General features: G+C 38.9%; 1 pseudogene; it reads left to right on the top strand.

Moving 5' to 3' along the window:
* Positions 1-2,325: 2,325 nt before the first annotated feature.
* LOC124248674 (olfactory receptor 2AG2-like) lies at positions 2,326-3,060 on the top strand (annotated as a pseudogene).
* The last annotated feature ends 4,184 nt before the right edge of the window (positions 3,061-7,244 follow it).

Here is a 7,244-nt window from a genome sequence, read left to right as displayed (position 1 = left end):
GCTAATTGGCAACTTGGTAGAATGCAAACAGTGTGGGGCTCAGCGCTGGGGACCTGGATCCTAGGACTGCGTGACCAGGGGCAGGGTGCTTACTTACTGTCAACTCTTGGGAATCTCAATTTCTTCAGATTAAAATCAAGAATTTGGTCACTCGATATCCTCTACAGTTCCTGAAAAACAATGTGTCTGGCCTGTGGCATTTTTCAAATGCTTACAACTTTATATAGAAATGGTGCTTAGTTTGTGGTGCCTGCCTTCCTTCCTCCCTTCCCTCCTTCCTCCCCTCCTTCCTTCCTTCCTTTCTTCCTTTCTCCTTTCCTTCCTTTCTTCCTTCTTTCCTTCCCCGCCTCCTTCGTTCCTCCCTCCCCTCTTTCCCTTTTCTCCATTCACTTTCTTCTAACACATCAATTGAAAATTCACTGAGTACCAGACTTGAATTAAGTGGTGAATAGAACAGACATTTTCTTTGCTCCCATGGAACTTACAGAGCAGACATTTAAAAAGTTATATAAATAAAATAATTAATTTTATGTTTGTAAGGGCAAGGAAAGAGAAGTTCACAGTGTGTGAGAGCTTGTAACCAGATGGTGGATGGGCAAGAGCAGTAGGTCTGGCAGCATGACGTTGGAGCTTGATGGTGGAAGAGGAGTTAGCTAAGAGAAAGGGGAGGGATGGGAGGGGAGAGTTCCTAAAGGGCACAGCACATGCTACATGAAGGCCGTGAGGCAGGAGAGTTAGGGGCAGCGGGAAACTGAAAGAGCCTAGAAAGAAGTGAGCCAAGAAGAGAGTGGCTGACGTAGGTCAAGCTAGGGATTTTTAGTTTTATTCTAAGAGGAGTGAACAGCAATTGAGTGATCTTCACATTGTTGGTGTTGAAAATAGTATTTCAAATATACGGAAAGTTATAGAAGGTAATAAACAAAGATCTCTGTGTTGACCACTCAACTTCATTAAATTTGGACATTTTGCCCTAATTTCCTCTTTTTGGAGGAATATAACCCTGCAGATACACGTGAAGCCTTTGTGCATACCTTCCTGATTTCTCTCTCTCTCTCTCCCCCCAGAGATAATCACTCTATAGCATCTGCATCCACCCTTCACATCCAGGCTTTATATTCCCACTAAAACTTTATGTAGCTATAAATAATATGCAATATAGTTTTGCAAGGTTTAAAACCTTATATAATTAACATTATGCTCTATAATTTTGCAAATTGCTTTTTTCCACAGAACTTTATGTTTTTGAGATTTATATGTATTGATATATCAAGTTATTTATTTTTAACTGCTGTATAATATTTTAGTGTGTGACTATACCATCAATATACTACCATTTATTTATGCGTCTTCCCCTTAATAGACATTTAGGAATTTTCCTGACTTTTTTTGCGATCCAGACAATGCTGCTAAGAACATTGTTCTACATGGCTCATGATGTAAATAAGCAAGAGTTCTTCTAGGAAATATTCCTAGAAGTAGAATTGTTGGATTGAACGATATGCACAACTTTCGAAAAATTACTTTCCATTGTCTGTCAATCTCATTGCTATAATGTATGCTACAGTTTAATAATGTCTTAGTATCCTATATGGCAAGTGCTTCTTCTAGTTCTCTAAATTTGTCTGCCATGTGAATTGAAAGATCAGCTTCTCAATGATTTGCCCTTTCCTGTCCGTCGCCATGTTTCTTACTGTGGCGTGTGCCTTATTCTTACTGAGTTTTCCGTCCCTATTGATTCTAATCTTTTGTAGGATCTTGTTCTTTGACTTGTTCATTCTTGTTCATGATGGTTTTTGATACACAGTAATTTTAATTAGTTAAAATATTCCACATTTTCATTTATGGTTTGTACTTTTCATTGTCTAGTTTAGGAAATAATTCCTCAAGATGATGTAAGTTATTTTTCTGCATTATTTTCTAAATTTTTAAAAGTCTGATTCTTCACATTTACACCTAATCCAGATGGAATTTATTTTTGTGTATGGATGCAATTTTACTCTATTCCCCTGTGAGTAATCAATTGTTCTAGCACCATTTGAGCTTTTCATCCTTTTCTCCACGGATTTGCATCATCACTTTTGCCATGCATCGAGTTTTCGTACTCCTGTGGTCCCCCTTGTGCACTCTCTCTTCTGTTCCATTGGTCTACTTGTGGAACCCACTGCTGTACAATATACCGTATAACATAACGTTATAAAAAGTCTTGGTATCTTACACGGTATGTCATAATTCTAGTTCTTTAAAGTTGTTCTCTATATGAATTTAAGGACCAGCTTGTCCATGAAATCCCTCTTGGACTTTTAAAAGAAATTTATTTATTTTTTTATGTTTGCATCTATAGTTACTCCCAAAACACTTGTGGTTATCTGCACGGCAGGAACACCTTCTCCTTTGGGGGCCGGGCCTTTCAGATGCTAGTGGTCCTCAACTTGGGAGATGCAGGAGACCTCCACTGGTGTTCATGGCCCGTGACAGGTATGTGGTTATTTGTCATCCTCTGAACTATGTCGTCCTCATGAGGCCAAGGATCTGCTGGCATATGAAGGCCACATCTCGGATCCTGGCACTCCTGAATTCGGTGATGCTCACCTCTGTACTATGCACTTTTCTTTCTGAGCGCCCTGGGAAGCCAGGTGCCTGCTCCGCCGCATCCCAGCCTGGCTGAAGTTGCCTTTTGGAACTTCAACTCATTCCAGACATGCGCAAGTGGTGCATGTGACAGATGTGACCTTTGTCACGTCCACCCTTGCTGATATCCTTGCTTTCTATGCACTTGTCCTAGTTTCTGTCCCCCACACGTCCTCAGGTGAGGGAAGGCAGAAAGCCCTCGTCACATGCTCTTCTCCCCTGACTGTGGTAGGACTGTACTATGGAGCTACCACGTTTACGTACATCCAGCCCGGTCCCTACCATTGTCCCCAACAGGACAATATCCTGTCTGTATTTCATACTATCATTACTCTGATACTGAACCGTCTTATCTATAGTCTGAGAAACAAGGAAGTAATAGGGACCCTCAAGAGAGTACTGGGGAGATTCACTTCTGCCCAGAGAGGGTAGATGCCAATGTCACACGGAAGCCCTCATAGTTTCCAGATGGGACTTCAGATCTGCTCTTGGTCTTGAGCTATCTCCCTCCACATTTTGAAAATTCTGAAAATCTGACATACTGGAGAGAAGTCCTTATTTGCCTTAGAGACACAATTCTGTCTCCATCAGGTCTACGTTTCAATAGCAAAGGATGATTCGTTTCCCTGATCAACAAACATCCCAGGATCTGGCTGAAATTCCCCTTCTATTCTGTTCTCACTTCATGTTTTTCTTTTCCTCCTCTACAACAATCCTATACCAAATCACACAGGAAATTAGCCAGAATTTTTTTGATAGTTCTATTTAAAGCATGAAATAAAGAAGAAAAGGAAGATATTGCATGAAGATAAAAATGTTAGACTTTACTAGTTGATAGTGACAATATTTCTCAACTCTTACCTCCTCATTAGTGTGAATTTGTAGTCATATAATATTAGATGCTTTACTATGGGCAGCTTCCCAGGTTTGTATCAGAGTTCCAGACTCTGTAAAAAGTTCCTATCAGACACCTGTGTTTTGGATTCTAGCATCAACTCCTTAAGCTGCGCATATTGCATTAGCACACAAGCACTTTCTGTGTCACATTATTTACAAACAAGGTTCATTACAAAAATATTAATACAAAATATTAATGCCTTAAAGAAATTGTGTGAAAGCAGCCAGGACACCTGGTAGGGAGGCTTATAATGCGAGAGCTCTCTGCTGGGAACACGCTCCTTTTGAGCCTGAGCCCAACTTACACTGCTGCGTGCGGGCGGACGGTCAATTTGACATCTGAAATGGAAATGGCCTCCCCAAATCTTCCCCATGGGCCTCTCCTATATCTGCATCTTCACCATGTACACTTTGCCCAGGGCCCAGGTTTTCTTGATGACTCCTTCCTGCCTCGGGTCCTCTCAAGGTTCCCTGAATTCCCATTTGAATCGAGACTCCTCTTTGCTTTGAGTCCCTTGAAAACCTTCAGGGGCTCTGCAATGCTTGGAGCTGACTCATAAGGAAACAGATAAGAAGGTACCTTTCCACACACACAAAAGTGAACTAATATTTCCTTTGGATAAGAATCAAGAAACAACCAAAAGGTAGAACAGATATTTAAATTAATGCTCCTGAAGGAAAGCAATATTAAATACTGAACCAGGCCAAAATCCTAGGAATCATCATAGCTCTTCCTTTCTCTCACACATAATATCTAATCTAGCAGGAAGTTCTGTTTTTATTTTTAAATTTTTTTCTCCTGAATATATCCCAGATTATGCCAGTTTTCAACACTGAAATATTCCAGCATGGTCCAAATTACCATCATCTCTGCTCTGACCATTTACTATGGCAGATTACTAACTGGGATTCCTAATGCCATTGCCCACACAGGAGCTAGGTAATGTCACCTTCTTTTAATGCGTAATGTATCTGTAAGATAGACAGTGAAAGAGCGTCCAGTCAGAGAAGTCCAGCTGGTATTTCCGTCCTTGCCAGCCTATTAATTTCCACTCCCTGTTGGTTCCCTACATGTACGCATATCCCGTTTGTATTCTATTTGTTGACATTTATTGAGATCATGTTTGTAACAATACTTGCAAATGTTACATGTATATTTGAAAGAAGATATAATTTTTTTTCCTAATTGCCCTCCCCTTGAAATTTTAATATCACAGATACACTGTATATTTTTTCTTTGTTTTTTAAATAGATGCAAGAACTTAAAAAACAAAAGAACAAAAAGCAAATGATTATTTGCTATAGAGTCCATGATAGGCTTGTAACTAAAGCTCAGTTTTGTTTTCTAGCTGTGTTGTTTAATCTATACCGAGTAATACTTTCTGTATGGATAACTTTGGCCCATTAACCTAAAAATAATTTATGAATGAACTCTGACATTCTCCCATTTTGTAAATCTGCTGGTGTTTTCTTCATTGTAATGAAAAGAAGTTACGTAACAGTAACTAAATCTCGCCCTGCACCTTTTCCTTTCATTTGTGCATTTATTTGTGGTCTATTTTGTGAATAACAGTTTCATACATCAGTACGCTTAAAAAAGGGGATATTTTTCTTCTCGTTTACTTGAGTGGCTGCAGGTGAAATCCTGTAAAGCTATACATGTTTAGGGTGAACCATGTGGAATTGCATAATGTGACCATCTTGAAATAAGAAAAAGGAAATCCTTGATTTCATTGATATCCATGACTGCAAAATTAAAGGACTGCTTCTAGTTTGGGGAATATCGTTTTGAATTCATGAAATATAAGTAGATTGATTTTTGCGGCTTCCGTCACTGAGTCGGCTCCATGGCTGTCAGGTCCATGTTCCACTGAGAGTTTGAGTCAGCTGTAACCTCTCTGTTGCTTCAGTGTCTAGCTTCCTTAATTAAAAACTCTGATCTCAGTTTCTCAAAAAGTTAAAAATAGAAATACTTTATGACCCAGCCATCCCACTACTGGGTGTCTATCCTAAGAACCTGAAATCAGCAATTCCAAGAGTCCCATGCACCCCTATGTTCATCGCAGCATTATTTACAATAGCCAAGATGTGGAACCAACCTAAATGCCCAGCAACTGATGATTGGATAAAGAAGATATGGTATATATACACAATGGAATACTACTCAGCCATAATAAAGGACAAAGTCGTCCCATTCACAACAACATGGATGGACCTTGAGGGTATTATGTTAAGTGAAATAAGCTAGACAGAGAAAGACGAACTCTGTATGACTCCACTCATAGGTAGAAGTTAACATATAGACAAGGAGAACTGATCGGTGGTTACCAGGGAAAAGGGTGGGGGGGAGTGGGGGGAGGGCACAAAGGGTGAAGTGGTGCACCTACAACATGACTAACAATAATGTACAATGGAAATTTCACAAGGTTGTAAACTATCATAATCTTAATAAAAAAAAAAACCAACTCTGATCTCAAGTCGTCTTTTCCTTTTGACTTCCTTCACCCATTTCTCGAATCTCCGCCCCCTTCCCCTTGGCAACCACTAATCTGTTCTCTGCATCTATGAGTGTTTTTTTGTTTTTTGGGTTTTTTTCCTCTTGGACATTTGATCAGAATTGCTTTGATTTAATTTTTGAAAAACGGATATTTTTACTCTGCTGTTTTTCCATACGTAAGTATGGTTGCTCTCTCAACAAACTCCTTATATATCCATTCACAATCAATTTTACGAAGTTCTTACATGGTTTTTGTTAAGATTGATACCAAGTACTTATAATTTTGATAGGAATTTTTTGTGGGGATTTAAAAATTTTTATTTCCTACTATATTTTAAGTAAAGACTTGTTGACCTTGTATTTAGCAACTTGCTGTACTCTTGCATAAGTTCAAACAGTTTGTAAGTTTTTAAAAATTGGTTCCACTTCTCGTAATAGCCTTAGTAAGCTCCTATCAGACTGAGCTTTCTGCATGCAATGACTACATGCATTGGACAAACAAATAAAAAGGTAAAGAGAAGAAAAGAAAACAAAAACAACACTTGAAGGCCCTGGAAGGTGAACCAAAGCAGGAATATTTTGGAAGAGAGCTGGCACTTGGGAGAAGGCAATAACCCTACATGACTACCTCATTTTTAGGCAACTTGAGGGGATTTTCTACCATGTGAGTCTGCCAAAATTCTAAGAAAACCTATAGTATTTCTGGAATGAAGAACCAGATAACAAATTCAGGCAACTACAGTCTCTGGAAAGTTAAGGAGGAATCTCAGAAAGGAGAGTGCCTCAGATTCTCTGCACAGATTCTGTTCAAATCTTTGCTGAGTCTTGAATCAAATGTATATGAGGCTGACTCTGAGGAGCTGAGCTAAAGATAGAAGAAGCGAACTGAGATCTGAGCTACCATCCAAAACGGAATTTTCAGCTTCGGTCCAATCTTGTTAATTGCCTTGTAAACATATAAAAAGAATCTACACTCTTTGGAGGTCTGTAACAGAATCCAGAGTCTTTATAAAATCATATTCACAATGTCCAATACAACCAATATTCCTCACGTTCTGAAGATGTAGGAAAATGTGGCCCATTCTCTAGGGAAAGAAAATTAATAAAAAACAATCCCCAGATGTTAGAATTATCAGGCAAGATTTATAAAGCAGAAATTATAACAATGCTTAATGATGTAAAGAAAAATATACTCATAGCAATAAAAAGAGAGAAACATCTC

This window comes from Equus quagga, chromosome 12 (assembly GCF_021613505.1).
Source record: "Equus quagga isolate Etosha38 chromosome 12, UCLA_HA_Equagga_1.0, whole genome shotgun sequence".
In the NCBI taxonomy this organism is placed as follows: domain Eukaryota; kingdom Metazoa; phylum Chordata; class Mammalia; order Perissodactyla; family Equidae; genus Equus; species Equus quagga.
Note: the sequence above shows the minus strand (reverse complement) of the source record. Positions and strands in the feature narration are given on the sequence as shown.